Here is a 26532-nt window from a genome sequence, read left to right as displayed (position 1 = left end):
CATCTATATGTCTGTTTATAGACACATATCATCAAGCGCTGCACTTGAAAGTTCAATAAGTTCCCGGGATATATCATAGTTATTGTATTCTTGTTAATAGTTTTAGTTATTTGCTCATCGCTAGTTTAGTTTATAAATCATCCATTCATCCCGTTTATCCATTTTTGGGAAACTCGTCCCATTATCCCCAGTCGGAGCCACTATTCCAAACGGAAAAGGAGCTGTACTAAGGTCCGGACCGGGTGGTTATCCCCGATGTTGTTGCAGCGATATTCGAGGCATCAACAGGTTCCACATGTGTTAGCTTAGAATTCCTCTAAAGCAAGATATCTTAAAAAATATCTAGATGAGTGGTGTGTTAAGTATTTATTTTAGTCTTTCATTACTGCAGTAGATAATATTTCAATTCTCTCAATTAGGGTAAAATTCCCCTTTCTCCATTGGTAATCAAACTTCCGCTAAATAAATAGAAGGTTGGTTTGAGAAACCCTAGTGGTCTATCGCTAGCTTAGCAGTGAAAAAGAGTGGACCCGTTTCATCTATTTTTGTATACAGCATTGTCACCTCCGAGTTTGTTTGAACCTCAGGTTAATGAAGTAAAGTTGGTAGCCCTAGGAGTTGCAACATTCTTGCTGCAATACTGGTGCTCATCACTTTTTGGCACCGTTTCCAAGGAGGTGTCTGAGTAGATGTGATTTTTACTTTCTTTCTTCCATTTCTTATCTCTTTCATTCTGCTATTAGCTTCATTTTTGCAAAAGTATTTGTAAGTTGGTTTTCTTTCCTTTCCATTTTTCAAGTGAGTTCATTCAGCAGTTAGCTTCAATTCAGTTTGTCTTTTCATTTCTGCTATTAGTCTTAAATCTTGAAAAACAAGACAAAACAAAAGCACTTCGTTCATGCCTCATAGAAATAGGGATAACTTAGGAAAATTTCTACCAAATACCCCCACCACTTCGAGCAGCCAACCTTCCCTCTTCTTCGATGGCTATGAATTAAAGGACCCCTTAGGCAAACAACTAGATATTTTTGAAGAGCCTACAGGGGAAGAAGAAGAAGAACCCATTCCCACTAACATAATGGCTGAAAATAGAAATGAAAGGGGAGATAGAGAAATCATTGAGGGTTTTTTCCCATCAGAGAAACCAATGGGGATGCCAAGATGAAAAACATAAGCCCCTCTTCTCTTCCTCACTTCCATGGCCTGACCTCAGAAGATCCAGATACTTTCTTGTTTGAATTAAATGTCATATGCAAAAATTATGATTAACCACTAATGATCAGAAGTTGAAATTATACCCATCCACTGTCAAGGATGCAGCGCTACGCTGGATCATGGGTTTACCTAGGGATAGCATCACCACCTAGGCTCAGATGCAGCAAGCTTTCAACAACAAGTATAGGGACTATTGCAGGTCCAAAGACACTAAAGAGGAAATTTTTAGAATGACCTTGGGGCATGATGAGTCCTTAGAGGATTATGAGGAAATATTCCAGCTTAGCTACAAAAGGGCCAGGTGCACACTTGATCCTGAGTCACTTAAGATAGTCCTTCTCAGGGGGGTTAGGGAAGATCTTATGGATACCATAAACCTACTATTAGGAGGGGACATCTACTAGATACCCTATGAAGATATCAAGATCATTTTTAAGAACCATTCTAGGGCAGCTAGGAAAAAGGGTAGGGGTAGTCAAATAGTGGCCATCTCATCCTCTTCTAACACATCTATAAAAGGTGAAATTGGAAACATGTTGGAAGATTTTAAGAGTGAAATGTTGAAAACCCTTGCCCTAAATATGGACACTATGCAAATCAAGAGGAAGCAGGAGGAAGCATAGAGAGCATTAGCCATCTTCTGCCCTAGATGCACAAGGAGGCACCCTAGGAATTAATGTCCATTAAACCTTATAGAAATTTTCTCGGTCTGTGAATAAAACTAGTCCACAGATAAGTTCCCTTCTGTACCTAGACTAAAAGTTGTGTATCAAGGAACCGAAGGGGTGAATGAACAACTTTGCCACATAAATCAGAGGAGGCCTCATGGGCATCAACCATACCAGCAGGCATGCAAGGGTCATCCTATGCATATTACAACCTTAACCAAAACACATCCATTCCCTCTTGGGGGACCCTTGCTCATCCCTCCTGGTCTACACCTTCTCCCTGGTCTTTTGCACCTCAGTACCATTCCCAGCTGACCAACCAGCCATTTCATCCATATACTCCTCCACAACCTCAGTGGAATGCACCACCCCAGGGGTGGAGGCCCCCATACAACAATGCTCCAGCTTTATTGCCTTCACCTCCTACTCAACCATAGATTTTACACCCTGCTCCACCTAAACAACCTCATATGCATGCCCAACCAAATCCAAACCCAAACAACAGACAGGCACAGCAGGTCTATAGTGGAGATACATCCTACCTTGCTTATGTTGTGGGAATTCAGGAAATCAAGCTGAGGTCTGGGAGAGTAATGTTGGTTTGTAAGGGCCTGACCCAGGTTCAGAAGTGATTTAGCCAAACAAATCCCGGTACTACTAGCCCTTTCGGCAATAGTTCACGGAGCGCGCACTGAGGTCTCACCCAAAGTAGTATGGGAGGGTGCTAGAACCAGGTTTCCGCACCCTGAAGATGTTTGATGAGTTCAAGTAGTCCATGGTTTGACCCTACGTGCATGTCGCTACGCGCACTTACCTGAACCTCACATCTGGAGATGTTGCCTTCGCACAACCCTACTCGAGGGCCAAACATTGTTATTACCCAAGTCCTTACTAGTATTCCACTATTAGTTGATCAATTCAGCCTACTTGCATACTTTAAGTTATACTTAGCAATATAAATCATTCATACATGTGCATGCAGTAAATAAACAGTATATTTGCAATTTATATCAAACATGTAATAACCCAAGTACAGATACATAGAATTCAGATAAAACTTCTCTTTATTATTTTCTTCCTCGGATACAGACTCAACTCCTCCGCGCACTTAGCTACAAACTACTAGGCCTCTACGCACTCAGTTGCAGAGCCTTCTCCTACTCTATGATCCAAGACACACTTTTCACTTGCGACTCAATCACTTAGACTTTTTATCCTTTTACGCTTAGAGCCTTGCTCTATTTATACAATCCCATGGTCTGTGGACCATGGGTAGGCCAACATTACATTACAAACTAGGGTGGACAACCCTATGGCTCTAACATACTTCCACGCCCGCAATTCACGGGGCTTTACAACATCATTCGATCAAAACATGGGCTTTGAGCCCCAAAACATGCCTCGGGGGGGTTCCATGCCCAACAAGTACTCCCGGATAACCAGCCTCCATCTCCACCCAGGGAAAATGAGGAGGAAAGAGAGGAAAGTATGCCTATAGTGAATCCACCACCCTTTCCTGAAATATTAACTCATCCAGTCCAACCTACCCCATAAGAGAATGAACTTCTGGATGAATTGAAAAATCTATGTGTCAAAATTCCACTTCTCCAATCCATTAAGGATGTACCTATTTATAAGAAACTGATTAAAGAGAAGTGTTTCAAACATCCAGGGAGGCAATAAAGAGACACCCCTACCATTAATGTCATTGGACAATTGTCTGACTTAATGTTGGGGCAGGTAATTTGCCCAAAGTATTTAGACCCTAGCAGCCTTGTAGTAGATGTGCACATTAATGGCACCATCGTCCCACATACCTTGATTGATCTTGAGACTACCATTAATGTAATGACTAAAGACACCATGCTCAAGATGAAGCTCCAAGGTTCATTAAGAAATCCCACAACAGTCTTGCATCTTGCAGACCAATCCACAGTAGCCCTTGAGGGGATTGTTGAGGATGTAATGGTCTCCATTGACTCCTGGGAGTACCCTATAGACTTCCTAGTTATCCAGCCTAAGACCGAGTGTAATGGTTATCCTCTCATACTTTGGAGGCCTTGGTTAGCCACTGCGGATGCGTACATCAGCTACAGGGTTGGAAACATGACTATCAAAAGGGCACCTATCCAAGCAGTTGGTCTTGTACCCTCCTACTTAGCCATCTTTAGAACATGATTTACCTTTATGGTTAGAAAAGGAGCAAGAAGATGAAGTCTACTCCGCCCAACCTGATACCCTAGAAACTTCCATGGGAGGAGGACAGCCTGATGAAGATGATTTGATTGAACACATCCTCCAAAATTCAATTCCCAACACCTTGTCTCTATACGAAGTAGTGAAGGAAACCAAGAGCAACCATCATATTGATCTATGCTTAGCTGACTCATATCCTACTCGTGTCAAGATAATAGAATTCAGCCATGAAAGAACTCTGAAAATCAACCCCTCTCTTTATGTACAACAAGTAGAAGAGTTATGTAACATGCTAAGGAATCATTTGGATTCCTTTGCTTGGCATTACAAGGATATGAAGGGAGTGCACCCCTCAATGTGTACTCACCACATTTATATCAAAGAAGGTTGCAAACTAGTCTAAAAACCCCAAAGGAGAATGAATCAAGCTCTCAAAGATATACTCAAAGAAGACTTGCAAAAGCTGCTGGATGTAGGATTCATCTACCCTATCTCGGACAATGAGTAGGTGTCTCCTTTGGTGTTGGTTCCAAAAAAAAATGGAAAGCGGAGGATTTATGTTGATTACAGAGAGTTAAACAGAGCAACAAAGAAGGAGCATTTCCCTCTGCCTTTCATTGACCAAGTGTTAGATGGCCTGGCAGGGAAAAAGTTTTTCTCTTTCTTAGATGGGTTCAGTGGGTACAATCAAATTATTATTAGCCCAGAGGACCAAGATAAAACCACCTTCACCTGTCCTTGGGGTACTTTTGCTTATAGGGTCCTTCCTTTTGGTCTATGCAATGACCCTGCCACTTTTCAGAGGGCATTCTTGAGTATCTTTGTCGAGCTAGTCCATGATGCAGTAGAAATTTATATGGATGACTTTACACCCTATCGGTTTGATTTCTAGGAGGCTCTCTCTAACCTGGGTAAGGTGCTAAACAAATGAATTGAAATGAACTTATCCCTTAGTCCCAAAAACTGTGAGTTCTTGATGACTGTGGGGATTGTTCTAGGTCACTCAATATCCCAGGAAGGACTACAAGTAGACCCAAATAAGATAGCCATCATCAAAAGGGTCCCATCTCCACAAAAACAGACGGATGTGAGAAGTTTTATAGGATTAGCCGGATACTAAAGGAGATTTTTAAAAGATTTCAGCAAGTTAGCTTCTCCTTTATTTTGGTTATTGGTCAAAGACTCTGAATTTTTATGGTCAGAAAGTTGTCAAGAAGCCTTGGACACCCAAAAGGACAAGTTTACTACTGCACCTATTCTTTGAGGCTCAAATTGGGCTCTTCCTTTCCATATACATGTCAATGCCTCTCACAAAGCCATAGGAGAATCTCTAGGCCAAATAGATGACAAGCTACCTTATTCCATTTACTTCATCAGTAAGAATTTTTTGAAAGTCGAGCTGAACTACACAGTGATTGAAAAAGGGCTCCTAGTTTTTGTGCATTCATTGAATAAATTTAGGCATTACATTACTGGTTACCAAACATTTGTACATACTGACCTTGTTGCAATTAAATATTTGATGAATAAACCTAATGTAAATGCCTAGATTATTAGATGGTTACTTTAATTGCAACAGTTTGATTTAAATATTATTGATCAGCGTGGCAAGGAGAATGTTGTTGCATATTTTTTATCCATATTTTTTATCCATGGTTTGCTCACATAGAAAATTACTTGGTGTCAACACAGTTTCCACCAAACTTGTCATCCAAGGAAAAGAGCAAGGTCGTAAGGAAGAGTGCCCCATTCACTTGGATTGGGGACAATCTCTTCAAGATAGGCCAGGGGGCATAATTCTAAGAAGATGTGTCAGGGAGGAGGAATTCTTCGACATCCTTCTGACCTATCATGATTGGCCTTGTGGAGGTCACTTTGCAGCCAAAATAATAGCATTCAAGGTACTACAAGCTAGTTATTACTGACCCACTCTTCACCAAGATGTGAGGAGGTATACCAGTCAGTATGATCGGTGCCAAAGGATGGGGAAACCTACCCCAAGGGATGAAATGCCTCTGCAACCTCAAGTGACTTTCGAGCCATTTGACAAGTGGGGCATGGATTTCATCGGGCCCATTGACCCTCCATCCAAACAGAAGCAGTACATCATTGTGTGCACTGACTACTTAACCAAGTGGGTTGAAGCCAAAGCCATCAAAGTAGCAACAGAAGAAAAGGTGGTTGAATTCTTAAGGGAAAATGTGTTTTATAAGTTTGGGTACCCTAGAGAATTGGTCACCGATCAAGGCAGTCAATTTACATCTCACATGATTGAAAATTTGTTAAGCCAGCACAAGATCAAGCACAGAACATCCACTCCTTACCACCCACAGGCTAATGGGCAAGTGGAGGTAACCAATAGAGCATTGGAAGGCATTCTGACCAAAGTGATTAGCAGTAGCAAAAAGGATTGGACAGACAGATTAGTTGAGGCCACTTAGGCCTACAATACCACCTAGAAGAGCACCATTGGGTTCACTCCTTATGAGCTGGTCTATGGGAAGAAAGTCCTATTGTCCATTGAATTTGAATACAACACCTTAAGAATGGAAGCACAACTGGATCTAGATCTCACCAGGGCACAACAAGAAATATTGCTCCAGCTTAATGGGTTAGATGAATTTAGGATGCAAGCCCTCCTACACACAGAGGTGACTCAAGTTCAGAGGAAAATATGGCATGACAAGAATATAAAAGACAAACATTTTTAAGAAGGTGATTGGGCTTTGTTTTATGATTCTCGGTACAAGGATTTTGAAGGTAAGTTAAGGACTATATGGTTAGAACCTTATGTGATAGAAAAGTGTCATGATAATGGTGTTGTACAGATAAGAACCATTGATGCAAAGGTCATCCCTTTGCTTTTCAATGGGTATAGATTAAATATCTACAAGAAGCCCTTGTCAAAACAAGAATTCATCAATAGCATCAGCAAGACAGTGATGGCGGTAGAGCAAGTCTCAGCTTCCACCCCACCAAGTCCCTGAAGAGAAAAAAGAAAAAAATAATAATAAAGAGACTCAGCTGAAAACCTCCATGAGGCACTTGAGTCCTGTTGAGTCTTGAAAATGTTATTCATTTCCATTACACTTTCACTATTATGTCCATTATATCACCTCCATTTCACTACTATGTCACCACATTCATCCCACTTTCATTATCATTGGGCCACATTTATGTTTTTCCAAACTTTATTAATTCTAAGCTTTTTAAGTGAATTTGTGGTTAAAAATTAGAAAATAATGTGCATATGCTTATACCTAACAAATGGGTGGAGATTGTTGACATGTGTAGGTTGAAAGGAGGCTTCTAGAAGACCCTTATGTGGCACTCTAAGGCCAAATTCGAATTTGAGTGGAAAGAATCATGGGATCATGAGGATAGGTGTCACATCTCCTAAGTATATTGTAACTCTAAGAAGACATGTGTCTTATCATTCCTATTTCAATTAGGACTCTAGAGGTAGAGGGAGAGATTCATGGACTCTCATTAATGAGATGACTTCTCATCTTTTTGTATAAATAGGAGATCTCTCTCCTTCATTTGTTAGTTCTTAAGTCTTAGCTTGTTAGTTCTTAGGCTTGTTAGCTTTTGAGATGGCTTTGGAAAGCTTTGGAGAGCTTTGTTGTACTTTGTAATTTTGAAGAATTTTAATAAAGCTTTGATGTTCTCAACATGGAAGGAGATGTCAAGTAGATGTCATGGAGCATATTAGAATGTAAGGTAGAGTAGATTTCATTTTGTAATTTTGCTTTGATTTCATTATGTCATTTGATTGCTTTCAAGTTTGATATATTAGATTTTCCATTCATGCAATTTTAATTCATGTAAGTGTGTTCAACCGGTTGATTGTAGATAGTTTTTCTTTATATTTTTTTGCATCAACTAGTGACATGAGATTAACCTCTCTGCTGACTTTACTTTTCTTAGTTTTTTTTTTTTTTTAATTCCAGTTCTATTTTGATTTCAGTCTTCTTTACTTGCTTTGTTAGTTAGTTTAGAAATCAACTTGCTCATTTCATTTATGATTGCCTCCGAAAGCCATAGCTAGACTACTGGCAAGGGATCGAATTATGAATGTGTAATTTGATTTTAGTTTTACTTTTCTGCAATTAGATATTAAATTTCTCATATCATTGTCGGTTATCTCTGAAAGCCATAGCTGGACTACTGGCGAGGGATCGAATTATGAATGTGTAATTTGATTTTAGTTTTACTTTTCTACAATTAGATATTAAATTGCTCATATCATTGTCGGTTACCTCCGAAAGCCATAGTTGGACTACTGGTGAGGGATCGAATTATGAATGTGTAATTTGATTTTAGTTTTACTTTCCTTGCAATTTTTTATTTCTTTGAGTGTAGTAGCTGTTAGGATATTCCGACACATAGGATATAGTTAAGATCAACTTGGTCTAGTTTAGAGTTAGGTATAGAGTTAGGTAAAGTGTCTTTCTTTACCGTTGTACATATTGTAACTTACAATCCGACGGTCACGATATGTAGTGATCCGACGGTTCACTCTCACCTCGGTATTATCGACACTTGATCCGTGGCTTGACACCCGATTGGTCCATGAGTTCTATTTAAAGCGCATGGAGGGTCATTGTTCGTGTAATCCGTGCATGAGAGAAGCTTATGTAAATTTTCATTCTTTGATTAATAAATTGTCTGTACCCACGTTGGGACAGGCCGTGGACTGTTTCCCTCCTTGCACTCTGAGGGTTTTAACCACGTCAAAAATACTGGTGTATTGATTTGAGATCTGGTTGTGAGCGGTGTCCTTTTGGTATTCTTTCTGAGGAACTTACCCTGTAAATTCCTACATGGTATCGGAGCTATTTGAGGGCCGCGTCCGTTGGTGATCCAAATCTGAAGCCGATAGAACTGCATGCGGCTGTCGTTTCCTAGATCTGCTGTTTCTGACTGCTTTCGGGCCGAGAGGACTGCTCTGTTGCGTTCGGAGCATCTGTTTCAGTGAGGAACCCCTTTCATTTCACGCGAAAAGGTTTCCGGTAGCCCTAGCTGCGTCATTTTTCAGATCGGGAGGTATACAGTGTTTTTTTTTGCAGTTTACTGTCATTTTCTCTCTGCTTATTTCGGTTTCAGTTTATTTAGCCTTTTTTTTCCCGGATCTATACCTTTCATTTCTGCGTATGCTCTTTGCCCTGCGACTCTGTGCGATCTGGGCAAATCAGAAACAGAAAGAAAGGATTTTTCTCATGCGTATGCTCTTTTCCCTGCACCTTAGTGTGATCTTGGAAAATCAGAAACATTGAGAAAAATATTTAGTTTTTCGGTTAAAAGCTAACTTTGAGATTTTTTTCTTAAATTCTAGTTTTTTTGCTAAAGCTAACTTTGAGCCGTAAGGTTCGTTTTTCTTTGCATATTCGTGTTGGGTTTTGTGTTTTGTGTTTTGTAGGGGAAAAGGCCTTCCCAAGGCAAGCACGCAAATCGAGGCCCCCCCCCCCTCTCTCTCTCTCTCTCTCTCTCTCTCTCTCTCTCAAATATTTTGTATAGATCAATTGGTTCAAAGACTTTTTAAGAGAGTAGAGGTCTTGGGTTCAAGTCTCCATTTTGTGGGGGCGGATTTTTTCATTCCCGCACATTCGCGCACTTTGCCGGCAACGTCAACAATTTTTTTTCAAAAAGCCATAACTTCTTCATCCGGAAGCCTTTTTCAGAGCCGTTTTTTTTAAAACCGCCTATTTTTTCGAGATCTATCCATTGGACCACTTACTTTTAGCATCTTCAGCTTCAGGTTTTTTTCAAAAAATGGAAAGTCCATGTCAAGTCATTCTTGACAGCACTAACTACTTCCAATGGGTAGCCTACATGGGAGATTTACTTAGAAGTAAAGGTCTCTTCAGAATAGCCACAGACCAAGAGAAGAAACCCAAAGATGAAGACAAGGCCGAAAAATGGGAAAATAGACAAGATCAAGCACGTGGTTTGATAGGAATGTCTGTTTCTCCTGATCTTAGATTCCACATTGCAGAAATTGAAACTCCTCATGAAGCATTAGAAAAACTTGCTAAAGTTTTTGGGATTAAAAATGAAATTAGAGCCCATCAACTTGAGAATGAGTTGCTTACTTTGGATCCTAATAATTTTTCTTGCATTGAAGATTTCTTGTCCAAATTCAAGACCCTTAGATATCTCTTGGAAGGTGTTAAAGTTAAGAAAGAAGATAGTAACCTTATTTATTCCATCCTTACTAAGTTGGGACCAGCCTACTCTGTATTTGTTTCCACTTTCCATTCTACAAGGGAAGCTTTCATTTGTCAAGGCAAAGACTACAAACCCCCTTCCTTTGACTCCTTTTGTGATTCCTTAATAAGAGAACAAGAAAAACTCTTACACCTTGGTCTTCTTAATCTTGGAAACTCTTCCTCGAAAGCGTTAGCCGCCCAGCAGCAACCAAATTCAAAGAATCCTAAGAAGTCTTATCCTCAAAGGAATGGTCCTAAACCAACTCAGCCTCAAGATGAAAGATCATTTCAGCAAAATGACAAGACCAATAAAAACAAATGGAAGAGGACTGACAGACATTGTAACTTTTGTAATCGAGATGGCCACTTAGAATCTAAATGCTTTAAGAAGATGGAAGCCTTGGAAGCCGCAATGAAGAAACATAACATCCATGTGGAGCCTACTTCAACTTCAACTTCCGGAATGGCACTTTCTGCATGTCGTTGTCAATCATCTCAGTCTGGTTATGCTTTAAATGTATCTTCTTCTTCTTCTCATTCTCATGAGTGGCTCATTGATTCTGGAGCCTCTTATCACATGGCCAAAAACCAAGCCATGTTTTCTTCTTTAAAAGATTGTAACACCAAATATATATATGTTGGTGATGATAGATCTCTTAGTGTTGTAGGGACTGGAACTGTTCATCTAGACAATGGTCAGTTTAATGATGTATTATGTGTTCCAACCTTATCCTCCAACCTTCTATCTATCTATCAGATAACTCATTCAGGTGAAGGCAAAATTGTTGAATTTTCACCTCATGATGTTGTAATCAAGGATCTAAAAGATCCTAAACAGATTCTAGCTACTGGTCTTGCTGATGATTCCACAAGGTTGTATAAGTTTCACAACTTTGGGTCATCAAATCTTCCCTCAGCATTTGTTGCTCATAATGATGAAGTGAGCAAACTTTGGCATGAGCGATTTGGTCACTTAAACTATCGCTCCCTTCAGCATCTATGTAAAGAAAATATGGTGACAGGTCTTCCTATGATATCTTGCAGAGATGGTGTTTGTTCCGGATGTGTACTCGGAAAACATCATCGGGACAGTTTTGACAAACGTGCCTCTTGGCACGCCTCAGCCCCTTTACAGCTTGTGCACAGTGATTTATGTGGTCCTCTTCCTATTGCTTCATTCTCTGGTTGCAAGTACTTCTTAACCTTCATTGATGATTTCTCCAGACGCACTTGGGTATACTTCTTAAAACTCAAGAGCGAAGTATTTAACACTTTTTTGGCCTTCAAAGCCTTTGTTGAAAAACAATCTGGACATCAAATTCTTAAGCTACGAACTGATAATGGTGGAGAATATGTTAAAAACACATTCATCAACTTTTGCACTGAAAATGGAATTCAAATGCAACATACTGTTCCATACACTCCACAACAAAATCGTGTAGCTGAAAGGAAAAATCGCACCTTAAAGGAAATGGCTAATTGTATGCTGCAATCTAAAGGACTCAGTCTTAGTTTTTGGGCCGAAGCAATTAATTGTGCAAATTATATAATCAATCGCACTCCTACTAAGGTTCTAGAGAATATCACTCCAGAAGAAGCTTGGAGTTCCATTAAACCAGATGTAAGTCACTTTCGTGTGTTTGGAAGTGAAGCATGGGCCCATATTCCAGATGAAAAGCATAAAGCTTTAGAACCTAAGAGTGAGAAATGCACTTTTGTTGGATATTCTGAAGATGTAAAAGGTTACAGACTTATTCCATTTAAGTCCAAAAATGTTATCATTAGAAGAGATGTAAAATTTGATGAAAATAAATCGGCCTGCGAGCCTAGTCCGGCGGATGTGCCACCTCTTCCTATCTCTTCTACTTTTGAAAACATTTCTTCTTCAGATGATGAAAGTGAGGATGACAATCCTCCCCCACCTTCTCAGGATCCTCAACTTCCAAGATGGGTCCGTGCTACTCGAGATGCAGCAGGTGATCTTGCCGGTGATCCTACAGATCAGCGACGTACACGTTCTCAGTTTGAAAGAGCCTCTTCTTTACTGGCTCAAGCTCCAGTAAATCATGATCCTGACACTTTTGCAGAAGCTTCAGGCCATCCACATTGGGAAGCAGCTATGAATGAAGAATATCAGTCATTGATGACAAATGATACATGGGATCTTGTTCCTCTACCAACGGGACGAAAACTTGTAAGATGTAAATGGGTTTACAGAACCAAGTATGGACCAGATGGCAAAATTGATAAACATAAAGCTCGTCTTGTTGCTAAGGGCTTTTCACAGGTTGAAGGAATTGACTACACTGAAACCTTCGCCCCTGTTGCCAAAATGAACTCTATCCGCCTTGTTCTTTCCCTTGCTGCCTCTTTAAAATGGGAAGTCCATCAAATGGATGTTAAATCTGCCTTCTTGCATGGGGACTTGCAGGAAGAAATCTATATGGAACAACCCATTGGCTTCATACAAACAGACTCAAGCCTTGTGTGTCGACTTAAGAAATCCCTTTATGGTCTCAAGCAGGCTCCTCGGGCTTGGTATGCCAAAATGGATAGCTTTCTTTTAGAATCTGGCTTTTCTAGGTGTCATTCTGACAATACTGTCTACACCAAGAAAGTGGGTGACTCTCTTATCATCCTTGTTCTTTATGTTGATGATCTTATCCTTACTGGTAGTGATCCCAACCTTATAAACCATGTGAAGTCTATCCTTAAAAAGAAATTTGAAATGACAGACTTAGGACACTTACACTATTTTCTCGGTCTTCAAGTCTTGCAATCCAAGGAGGGTATTTCCCTTTCCCAGTCCAAGTATGCTTGTGATATTCTTCGTCATTTTCACATGGAAGACTGTAAGCCAGCCCCTTCTCCCTTTCAGTCTGGAGTCAAACTGTCAGTCTCTTGTTCTTCTCCTGAAGTTGATGCTACCTTATACCGTCAACTTGTAGGAAAACTCTTGTACTTAACCCATACTCGTCCTGATCTTTCCTTTGCTGTTGGCCTTGTTGCTCGTTTTATGCAAAACCCCCCTGAAAGTCACTGGAAAGCAGCCAAAAGAATACTTCGTTATGTTCGAGGTACAGTACAGTTTGGGATTCATTACAGTGCCAAAGCAGCTCCTCTGTTAGTTGGTTTCACTGATTCTGATTGGGCTGGTGACCCTGATGATCGGAAGTCTACTGCCGGTTATGTCTTCACTCTTGGTTCAGGACCTATTACATGGGCTTGTAAGAAACAGGCTGCCATTTCTCTTTCGTCAGCAGAAGCAGAGTATCGTGGTGTCGTGGAAGCTAGTAAGGAAGCCTTGTGGCTTCGTCAGATCCTATCAGAGTTTGGCTTTGAGCAGCAGCATCCAACCTCCCTTTGGTGTGATAATCAAAGTGCCATTCAGCTATGCAAAGATCCAGTCCAGCATCAGCGCAGCAAACACATCGAACTACACATGCACTTCATCAGAAAACTCATTCATGACCATGCTCTTGAAGTACAATATTGTCCAACAGATGATCAGATTGCAGACATCTTCACAAAGGCTCTCACAGAGGCGAAGTTCACTAAACTTCGATATATGCTTAGAGTTCAGGAAGTTGTCACTAAGGGGGGATAGGCTCTAGTGCCTCCTTCCTTCTCCTATTGTGTCATATTTGTAAATCCTTCAATCCTATCCCAAGTTGTTCTTAAGGGGGGATGTTAGGATATTCCGACACATAGGATATAGTTAAGATCAACTTGGTCTAGTTTAGAGTTAGGTATAGAGTTAGGTAAAGTGTCTTTCTTTACCGTTGTACATATTGTAACTTACAATCCGACGGTCACGATATGTAGTGATCCGACGGTTCACTCTCACCTCGGTATTATCGACACTTGATCCGTGGCTTGACACCCGATTGGTCCATGAGTTCTATTTAAAGCGCATGGAGGGTCATTGTTCGTGTAATCCGTGCATGAGAGAAGCTTATGTAAATTTTCATTCTTTGATTAATAAATTGTCTGTACCCACGTTGGGACAGGCCGTGGACTGTTTCCCTCCTTGCACTCTGAGGGTTTTAACCACGTCAAAAATACTGGTGTATTGATTTGAGATCTGGTTGTGAGCGGTGTCCTTTTGGTATTCTTTCTGAGGAACTTACCCTGTAAATTCCTACAGTAGCTTAAATCGTTTTTCTTTATTTAGACAGCACTAGAGATAATAGTTTCATGATCAGTAGTTCATTATTTACTTGTTTAAATAGCATCACATTTTCCATTCTTGTTCAAGCATTATTGTCATCACTAGTACATTCTAAGACCTTCTGAAGTGCTAAGTTCTGGAAATCATTGTAGAGGACATAATTGCCTTAAAATCTATATCCATACTTGCCTTCTAGAGACTTAGGAATAGGATTTCCATTTGCATTAGACACTTTAGGAGATCAACAAGAAAAAAAACCCCAAAACAAAACAAAAACTATAAAACAACGAAGTAAGAAAAAGGTTAACTAAGCACATATGGTGCACCACACTTCATCAGTTTACGATACCCGGATTGATAATTTATGTAGAGAAATTTAAGACGTTAAATTGACTAGACAAGTCCCAATGTTGGGTTGAAAACCTCTTGAGGCGGCCCAAGGGTGTTTTAAAAAGGAGGAAAAATAAAAATATCTCTGGGTGAAAACCTCTTTTGAGGCACCCAGGGCAAGCAACTAGGATGAAAAACTCTTGAAGGCAGACTAGTTGTTGTAAAAAAAAGGATATAAAAAAAATGGAAATTTTGTTTTGCGGGTCAGCAAGAGGAGGATAAGCACAACATGAGAGGGACAGAAGGACCTACAAGGGCCATGTTTCAATCCACCCATCTCATATCTTCCACTATTCACCTATTCTTCCACTTATAAACCCCTCCAGCTCATCTTACACAAACTCTGTGTTTTCTACAGGATTCCCTATAAACCTACAGGAGTTTCCTGTAGGAATTATAGTGACCTTGAAAATCCCAAGAAAGGTAGTCCGAGAGAAAGGGGATGACACAAGCCTATGTCTGGATGAAAAACCATTTACTCCACCACATCATAGCCATTCCTTTCATCACCATGTCACCCCTACATCCATCAAAGAAATCAATTCATATATATATATATATATATATATATATATATATATATATATATATGTATGTATGTATTTATGTATGTATGCATGTATGTATATATATATATACATACATACATATATATATATATATATATATATATATATATATTACAAAAAAGAAAAAGAAAAAACAAACAAACAAAAGAGATAGAGAGAAGAGGGAAAGAGGAACAATACCTAGAGACAACATCTCTCACCTACCATTCCCTATCACCCTTCTCCACTCATTTCAACATCCCTTATGCTTTAGAGTTGAGAAAAAACATCAAAGTTTAGGGGAGAGGAAGCTACAAGACATCTTATAGGTATCCTGTAGGAAATCCTGTAGCAGCCTATCCCACAAAGGAAACCACACATTTTGCAACCATCTTCAGAACAAGGACTCCAAGGATGAAGAAGCTCCTCCAGATCTCATCCACAGCAAAAATATCACCATCATCACTCTCCATCACCTGCACATCAAAAGAGGAAAATACACATAAAAATAAGCAGCAAAAACACAACAAAGAGGCATCACTCTCCAGCAGGCATTATCATCAAAGCATCTTACCCACAGGTATGTCATCTTACTCTTGCTCTCTCATTAGTAAGATGTGATTAAAATTGTAGGATTATTTGAGAGTTGATTTTATAAGTAAAGGTGGCTAGTTAACTTGGCCACCTTTGACCAGTCGATAAGAAGAAAGCAGTTAGACCACTCCACAAGTGGAAAAATTCAAATCAAGAGAAAAAGGGAATAAATCCAAAAATGGTTAAGTTACGGAGGAAAGGAGTGGTTGATGATTACGAGGTAAGGTGGAATAATGGACTAATAGCAGGACCAATATTCCAAAAGGAGGTGCCCATACTTACACAACCAGCACACCATCCCACACGATCATCCATATATCGAAATAAAACATTGATTCCCATACAAATAGAGCATAAGCAACCTTGAGGATCCATCAAACGAAGAAGTTTCTCTCAGCCTTCCTAAAGCAGCACCTACAGGAAATTTTCAGCATCTACAGCACAGGAAACCTACAGGAAGCCTACAAGATACAGAGGAATCAACCTACAAGACTGTCAGTGGGTATTAAGGGAGGTGAAATCAAGGGTTATCCTCACCAGAACGTAGCAAAGGAAGGTAGGAGCTATACCCTCCATATTTTCCATTGAAAAGAAGAAAAAATCCTCAATTTAATTTCGGAAATTGCAGTATAGGAGAGTTGTATTGCATGTCACTAAAGGTTAGCATTCAAACCTCCCTCACCTACCAGAATTCTTGAATTGAATTCTTGAATTCTTGATATGACAGGAGGTTTCAACAAGAGAAAACCCACAAACACAGCAAGAATCCACCAGCATCCTCCTGTAGTGGAAATTTTCACAAGGCACCAATGGATGGGGTTCTTTGAGAGGATGAGAGGATACGATGATGATGTGGCCAGAGAATTTTCCCTCTCACTCATACCCCTCACTAGGACCAATGCCACTGCTATGGTGAAGGTTTTATTAGTAGTAATTACACCTGAAGTTATAAGCAAAATCACTACACTCCCTTTAGGGTTACCAGGGAGGAAAGAAGACAAATGGAGGAAACAAATTGGGTTAGGATGGAAATAATTCCATACCCTTGGAATGAATTCAGTTACCACCTCATTAAATACATATCATGTGAAGGGAGACACGGTGTGGTGTATGGATACCACTTCAGACTCCTCCAAGAACTGAGATTTTGAGAGAACACACCTCCTCAAAACAGATTGAGCATACCCTATTTTCTTCTACAATCAATGATAGACATGAGCATAAAATTTCAGGAGGGAAAACATCAATAGCTAGCCCATCACGGGTTGATCAAACTCATCCTTGAACATGCTCTACAAAACCTAAGACTCCCTATTGCAATGGACAACCTTTAAAGACATGTAGGCAGAAGGAGAAATTCAAGCTATTGAATATGACAAAATTCCCACTTCTAGTAAGAATGAAGAAGAAACAGAGGAGGAAAATGAAGAATAAATAGAGGAGGAGAATGAAGAAGAGACAGAGGAAGAAACAAAAGAAGAGACAGATGGGCAGAGTGAAGAAATAAAGGAAGAAGAAGAAGAGGAAGGTGGAGACAAAGAAGAGGATGAGAAAGAGAATGGAAAAGAGGAAACAGGACAAAAGGATGAACAGAGGTCTACAGCTCAAGACAGAGAAGGAGAAGAATCACCAAGGGTATCTCCAGAGCCCACAGAGAAAGAGGTAGCAGTTACTCTTACTGCCCTAAGTACACCTATCAAATCAAAGGGGAAGAGGCAAAGACAAACCCCACTATACTTTAGGACAAGAAAGAGCACTAGGATTAGACAAGGGAGACCTCAAACCCCCACCAAAAATCCAATTGTCATTGAGGATTCACCACAGCAACAAGAAAAGGCAGCCCCTTTAGATAAAAATCAAGGAGAAGGATCATCATAACAAGCCTCTCCCAAGTCTCCAATAACTTATGTTAGGATTCCTATCACAAGTTCAACCTCATGAAAGGGAAAAGGTATCCTACAGGAGACACAGACAGACCTACAGGAAGCAGAGGCCATCCTACAGGAAACTCTTTCAAACCTACAGGAAACACAGAAAAGGGACCAGGAAGGTATCACTCAACAAGAAATAAAGAAAGAAGAACAAGAACTGAGAGAACCTAGTCCACAGCAAAACCTCAGATCCTACAACAGGTTCATTGAATGAGTAGGGTAATACCACAGAATTTTTCCATTCCCCTATTCTTTGAACTTGAAAAATAGAGGGCAAGGACACACAGGTGGATGCAAATTTCCAAATCAAAAGGGGTGGAATATTTAGGCCACATGGAGGAGAAATTGCAGGAGATGGGCAGAGAACTGAGCAACATCAACGACAGAGAAGAAATGTTGAAATCCTAGTTGGAAGCTAAGAACACATGGCTAAGGGGATAGCTACAAGAAAGGGAAAGCCGATTGTTAACCATGGCCAGTTTATCCTTGGAGGCAATCCAGTGCAGGATGCCAGCAAAGTCTTATGCCTTGTATCACAAGGAACAATGGCTACAATTCCAAATAAGGACCCTAGCATAAAGAGGAACTATGCCCTTCCAAGACTATAGACAATTCATTGATATTTGTGATCAAAGCACCTTGGAAGATAGAGCAAAAATATTTGAGTTTTACCTACACAACTTTTCCTTGACAGATTTAAATGTGTGGGACCCAAATTCAAAGCTAGGAGACTTGAAATTGATGGCCTTAGCATCATGAATGAGACATGAGGAAGAAAGAGCTACAGAGATGAAAAAGGTAATGGCAAAAGAAGAGGTAGAACCCCTTATGATCAAAGCTAAACAATCTAACCCAATGGTTGTCATCATCACCCACAACCTCATTGCAAATGATCCCAATCTTGCACCTAGGTACCTTGCTTCACAAGAACAAGCAGTCACACACTTTGAAGACATGTTCAGATTACTAGGTGATGACAGCCAGTAAGCTTGCCAAAGGAGATAGAACACCTTGCCTTACAGCCTAAAATTCATAGAATACCATTCTCCTGAAAGAATGAGAGAGGCACTAAATAGAACCCCCATGTATAAGCAGGCTCTACAAACACTCAAAGTCAATTGCATTGTCTTGAGGCTCAGTCTACCATTTCTTTTGGGAATGTTGGAAGATAGGAAAGAAGAAGAAGAAAGAAAGCAGTGGGAAGAGATAGAGAGGAAGGAAGGATTTTATTCACAGGAAGAAGAGACTACAGCAGAAGCATGGGATGTCAGGGAGGCCACCTAAGCAATGAAGGACATGGACATAGATTAAGTTGCTCAGAGGATGAGAAACACTTTCAGTAGGGGGTGATGATGAGACTCACCATTGGGTAAATATATGGACCTTCACACACCTCCAAAGATTACTAAAATCAAGTCTTCTCAAGATTCCTTACATGTTTTAATTATATTTTTCTTAATAAGATGAGTAAAAGTGAGATGTTATGTTTAGTGGTCTAATGTGCATTGACTGAAGGTTTTTGGTAGCAAATTATGGAAAATTATGGCTAACTAAGGTGAAAGAACTCGAATGAGACAAGAAGGAGAGATTATAGTAGATGGTTCTTCCTCATTAATTCCTCACTCATTCGAAGATCCCTCAATCAAATCACACCAGCTCGGATTTGCAGGCAGTCGAGTCATGAGGATCATTGGCAGTCAAGCCAGTGATAGTTAAGAACAATTTATCTAGATATTGGGAGCCAAACCTCCCTAGATTTAAGGAATTTGTTGGAAAATTCATTTGTATAAATAAAGAGGCCTAGAGCCTCATTAGGATTCGGATTTTTTAAGCAAGATAACTAAGCACTTTCGAGTTGAAGGATTGTGGCAAAACACCGTTATGTATTTTTTGATATGTTAATGAAAATGAGCATTACCTTGATCTAGCACTGAGTTGACTCAGAGAGCTTAAGCTCTTGGGTTAGGGCCCAACCCTAGCAGCAGAGGTTCCTCTTATTGTACTTGTATGCTTAAGTTATTGCATAGATTACTTGTTGAATTGATTTTCACATTGTTTCATTGCAAGTATTGGTGAATTTGATTAGTTTGCTTCCATTTGTGCATATCTTTAGCAGTAGCTTTAGAAAGATAAAGGAATATCAAAAAGGCCGATAATAGGTGGATCTTGCCTCACTCCTCCCATCAAGGACCATGGTTTCGGGGAAAACTCGCATTTAGCCCCAAAAAGACGGAATTTTGATTTCTTATGAAATTTAGGGTTTTCTGCTAATTAGGCTCGCATCTTTCAGTTTTCAAGGATAGGTTGCAGTTTTTATTTCTGATATATCCAAATTTTTATTATATTTCATGGTGTTTCACAATAGTATGCAAGCATTTATATGCATGAACTAGGCAAATGAATGATGAAATTATGTTCTCTTATGTTGTTGGAAATTTTTCTTGTTTTAACATGATTTATGGGAAAATTTCAGTGATGTGTGTATTGCAGGAGTTTCAATAGGGTAGGAAGACCTCATATCAGCATCCCCAGACTACCCTCACCCATCCATGATCACCAAATTCCACTAAGCCAAAAAACTGAGTTATCATTTCGTAAGAACAACTTTTCATGCTTGTTGAGCAAATCCAACCATCATACAAACTTGGGTTTGAGTTCTGAGGAAGTCCTAGCCACTTCCTTGCCTTATTCCTTCCATCACTCACCTTCCCTAAGCCTTATACCACTGTCCAAATCACTCCTTATGCTTTCGGCCTATTCCTATAGGAATATAAGGGATCCTGTAGGTGAATTAGGACATCCTATAGACATCCTGTAGGACGACCTGTAGTGGCCTGTTTTGAGGCCAATTTGTGAGAAATGCATCATGAAAGATAGGTTTTGGCTTAGTGGGTCCTGAACTAGGTTCAAAGTTAGTTTTTCCAAACAAATCCCTACACTATTGGCCCTTTCAGCATCAATCCGCATAGCGTGGACTAAAGTCTCACCCGAAGCAGTATGGGGGGATGTTGGAACCAAGTTTCCACACACAGAGATGGGTGTGATGTCATTTATGTCCTAAATATTCCTTCACGTAGATCGATAATACTTTAGGGTTTATTGATATAACTACCCTTAATCAACTTGTATACCTCTGTGAATGCTTACGACTATCTTTCGAAGACCCTGAATAGGTGGATCAACTACTTACGTGTATCAAAGATGACTTATAACCTAGTAATTACTCAGATAGGCTTAAGTGTTCAATAAATTCAACATACAACAAGATAATCTTCACGTAAACAGTTAGCATCAATTGCATTCATATAACAATACAAATCGTGTAAAGTCGCGCATCAATACAGTATTATTTCATAAACCCATCATTTATCACAATATAAATGCATTCATGTAAAACAGATTAAGTAGACAAAACACAAGAATTTCTAGAATAATCTCTTTATTAATACTTTAGTTCTGCTTACAGACTCAAGACTTTCCTGTGCACTCAGCTGCAGACTCTACTCTAGGCCTTTGTGCACATAGTTGTAGAGCCTTTCTTCTAATTTAAGACTTCTATGCTCTTCCTCTTACTGACCCACTACATTCATCTTTCTTTCTATTGCTTGCCTTAGACATCCTAAGACACACCTATTTATATAGTCTCATGGTCCGTGGACCATGGGTAGATCTTCGAAGCTGACTCAACTTACATAAAATAAGGGTAAAAACCTTTATGACACTTTAACTATCTACGCACTCTGCGACCACAACTTGCAGATACTTTACATTTTATACAACAAAACTTGGGCTTTTTCCCCAAAATTGATCCGAGGGTACCCCATCCCAACGGGCCCCCAACATAAAGATCATGACTCGCCCCCGAGTCACTCTGCTAGCGCAGAGATATTACTGCGAAGACCTCCCAACTCTACTTGTGCCACTGCCACTTATGTCGCGCTCTGCATGGCTGCGTGTTTGATCTACTCCACCAACTTATCTTTTTTCGGTCCTGCACTGTCCTCCTTGATTTTTTGCTACATGCTCTATAGGCTCGCCAACTTCTCCTGAATGTTGGCGGAGATAATGTAGGGCTCATCTAGCCAAGGCCCCAATCTAGCCTTGAGGACCACCCCTTTCTTCTACATTTCTTCCACCTATAGATGCATTTGCCTCACCTCCTACAGTTTAGCAAGGTGTTGTGTGGCAGCAATGGTGCACATCGTTGCCCTTACTTCATCATACTATTGCTAGATTTTGTGAGCTACTCTATTCAAGGATTGCAGGGTGGGATCTTCCTTGAGAGTTGTGACTACCTCCATTTCTTGCTCAAAAAGCGTGGTGCAGTCTGCCATTGTGGCATCCACTGTTGAAATTACATCCTTCACAGTGGTTTCACGTTATTACCTGACCTCTAGTGGAGTTGAAGGTTGTGACGTCAACTCTAATTCTGTGATCTTGAAGTTTAGCTCAAACTGAACTCGAGCCACTTCTGACTTGGCTTCGCGCATGCCTGCAGCCAAATTTCTGATCTTTGCCTCCAACAGCGCTTCCTTAGGTATATGCAATTCGGGCACTTTTCAGTAGGCTTCTGCCACTGCAGCTGCAAGCTGGACATTCTACACCTAAAAAAAAAAATTTCCTCCAGCGCCTCAAACTTCTCAGTGAACATTTGTTCGTTGTTTACTCTATACTCGCTTATAAGGCTCCATGCACGTTGCTCTCGGGATTTAACCTCTGCTATCACACCTGCTTGCAGCGTGTGAAGAAACTCGTTGGGGAGCACGGTGAGGTTGAGGCTGATGTTCTTTAGAGAGCTTACAATAGCCTTATCAGCAGTTGTCTCTGCGCTCAAAGATCCATCTGGCAGCACGACTGCCCGGGGATCAGTGACCGGACCATCTTAGCTACTTGAGTGGTCCCTGGTGCCAAACTTTTTGATGCATCATTGCTATGCCCTGCACTGACCTGCATCATATTTACCTGGATCTGCAACTCACACAGATCCTTCTAAATATTACTCAGCACATGTTGTTGTTGCTGCTCAAACTAATGTAGCCGTTCTGTGGTGGTATCCCGCACCTTATCACCTATTTCATCTAGGTCATCGTTAGTCAAAGTAATTGGGTCCAACAATGGCTTGGTGGATTTTATTTTCTTCCGCAGCCCTTCCTTTTCCTTCTCCCTATACCGCTTCACTCGAAAGGGAGTGCTTTGCTCATCCTGACCAACACCACCCTACTTTGACTACTCTTCCTCCTCCATTTGGGGCGAAGGAGACTTATCACTTCGCTCAGAACCGCACTCTTCCTATTTTTCCTGCTTCTTCACAGCGTGTTCTACTTCCACTCGGGCCTCCTCCTCGACCTCTTTCCTCTGTTTCTCAGCCAACTTTTGAACCTTCTATTTGGCCACAGCCTTCTTCTTGTTCTCCGTGGTCTTATTAGTGCATGCGGCTAGATTGGAAGGAGAATGCCAATCTGTTGGCCAGCACTTGATGACCTCCTCGATAGTGTCATCTGTAGCAAGATAAGGTAAGTCAAACCATTTTGCTCCAGATCGTTCCGCACCCAGATGTATACGCGGTGGAAGTCATATTTGAACTCCGCATATCCTGAAAGTTGTTCAAACATGGTTGGTGACAATCGCAGCTTTTGTTTGATGGCCATGCGAATGCTCGCCTCCATCAGCACCCAAAATACTTTGGTCTCTGTGACCAGCATAGCATCTTTCGTGGCCCATAGAGATACAAATTTTGCAGCCTCTAGAAAATATTTCTCTACGGGAGGAAATTGGTTGTTCTCCAGAAAATCTCAGGAGACTAATACAATCGAGAGCAACAACCACGAATAGTGGAATGTTTTACTCTCATCGTGTGCCTCTTTGTAGTTCGCGAGGAGCTCACTACATAGGTAGCGTGACCAGTTGAACTACACGCCCTCTGCACACTGTGCAGCCAAAGAAACCACTGGTGTCAGCGCCTTGTCAGTGCAAAACTTTCTCATAATATTGCCAGCCAGGATCTGCGTGGCAACCTTTACCGCGGGGTCAGTGATCGAGGTAATAGAATACCCGCACGGATTTTTCACAAGCTTAAACTTGTACTTCATCTTCTCAGTGAGGTCACGCTCGCTCGTCTTTTCGCCAAACTCCTTAACTAGATTTAGCCCTAAGTGTAGCAATAGCATGATCTAATGGATCAGCATATCGATGATGGGGATCAGTGCTCTTAGCCATAAGCACCCATCATGCACCATGCACAGCAATTGATTAATGACGATCAAGTTAATATTGGAGCGGTGGTAATGGGGCACCCACAACAGGTTCAACAAACCTGACTGGTTCACTATGGAAATCCACTCCACAGGCTCTAACGCAGTGACACTAAACTCTTTGTAGAAGACCCTCTTCATGTAGGTGTATGTAGCAAGGTGGGGGAACCGCTCATGGTCCGCAAAATCCCAATCTTCTAGCTTCAAATGTGGGATCTGCGCCAAGTGCAGACCTTCAAAGGTTAGGTTCTCCGACAACAGGGGTGTGTTAAGGAGGAATTATCCTACATTTGGGTCCTTACGGACCTTCACTTTTCCCTTGCACAGAGGGATATACTCTCGCAACTTAGATATAGGATCCACCCCTTTGGTGTCTATATCTTATGCGCCCTCCTCAGCCTCCAAATCCACCACTTTCCCCTTCTCTTTTGTGCAGGGATTTTCCTTCCTCCAGCCTTGTGTGGCAACATGCTTTCTCAATGACTTGCGCACCGGCACTAGCTTCTTTGGCTTAGGGACCTCTCTCGCTGGTGTAGGCTTCAGCCTAGGCAACCTCGGTGTTGTAGGCACTACAGCTGGAACCTCCATGCTCATCACCTCTGGGGAAGCTCCCCCAAAGGCGATAGTTCCTCTAGTGCTAGGGGTTTCAGCAGGACCTGGTCCTAACATTGATGTCAATGATGATTTTTTGATCTAACTCAAGAAACTTGTCAAACACAGGGCTTGCGATCAGAGCTTCGAAATACTCGCGATTCATGTGCACTAGACAACACAACATAGAAATTCTAAGGATCTAAAGTGTTTTCCGTTGGACGACCACGTGTAATTTATAGGTGAATTTGAATTCAAATTCGACCGATCCCCCCAAAATCCATCCATAAATGCTAAATTGGCAGCAGATTCCCAAATATTTCACTCTTAAATTCAACCTTAAATGCCTTAATTGTCACCCCCCTGTTGGCATTTTGGCTCAGGTATGGCGCTATGATACAGGTGTTGTCCTTGATGGCAACTCTCTTTGATGACAGATCTCCGTTCAGTCTACAGAATGAAGAGAAATCTCATATACGCAGGTTAATTAAGTCCAAGTTGCGTATACACGCTGGTGATATGCATACTAAGTCGCGTATACGCAGGAGAGCTATATAATAAGGCGCGTATACACGCAGATGCATGAACAGAAAAGTGCGTATATGTCGGGAAGTTTCCTTTTGGTCCATGGTAGTTAGTCCTCGGTACTTGTGCCCATGTCTTTGGACCAAAGTACCTCGACAGTCGTGTAGATCTCTAGTTTCGCAGTTGATGGTTTTGGATTTCTATGGTTTTGGCTCTTGGTATTGAGCAAGGCCTAAGGCTATATAAGGAGAAGAAGATCATTAGGCAATATCATCTTTCGAAAAGGCTTGAATATCTGAAAAGGAAAGAGATCTGATATGCAGGTTCTGGGTTGCTTGATCTAAGCCAAGGAGAGATCACATCGGTTGATGGAAGACTAGATCTAAGGATAGATCGGGATCTAATGGTTTGAAATGCACTATCATGATATGGTTGATTATGCGTATTTCTAGATCTGCATACTGTCGCAATGTTATGTTCTGGGTCTAACTGATGTCTGGTACAGCTGCAAATTGAGAAAGTTTATTTTTAGATCTGTACGCAGGTTGGCTTCGGTAAAAGCGCGTGTATACGCGGGTTTTGCTCATTGAAGTAGCGTATATCTTTTGAAGCTTGATTTTGGGTTTACAGTTGGGTCTGACTGTTATTGCAGAGTTCTGTAGTCTGTTCTGTGTTCTGGTAACTGGTGATTGACAGGGTTCAGTGGTTCAGTGATTCAAAGTTTGGTTGTTTTATGCTTCAATGATCTGTTGTGAAAGGTGAATGAATTGTGGCCTTCAGATTGTAATGTTGTGCTTCAGGAATATCCAGTCTGAAAATGTATGAAAGGTGGTACCTGAAGGAAAGAAGATTGTAGGTCAGCACCTACGTACTAGTATCTTGGCTAGTACAAGAGCAAAGGGGGTTGGAGCTCCCTTCCAAGGAAGTTTGGAGAACGAGAGAAGGTTGTAGCCTTCTGCAGGTTGTAGCCTTCTGCAGGTTGTAGCCTGCGTACTGGTATAAGGCTGCACCAGTACAAAAGATTGTAAACTGAAGTTTCATATTAAAGAAAGATAGAGACAACTTGCAGCAGGTGGTTTTCACCCACATTGGGTTTCCACCTTATATCTTGGTGTTCATGTGTGTGGCTTTTGATCTGTTCTGTTATACTGCACCTGTTTACTGTTAATGTGGTGAATCATGTCCTGATGAACTTAACTGAAGAATAAGCTAACTAAATTATGAGTTTTCTTCTTATACG

This window comes from Pinus tabuliformis, chromosome Q (assembly GCF_031772625.1).
Source record: "Pinus tabuliformis cultivar Carrire ecotype Pingquan chromosome Q, CPIR1, whole genome shotgun sequence".
NCBI lineage: Eukaryota > Viridiplantae > Streptophyta > Pinopsida > Pinales > Pinaceae > Pinus > Pinus tabuliformis.
This window is presented reverse-complemented; position numbering follows the sequence as displayed.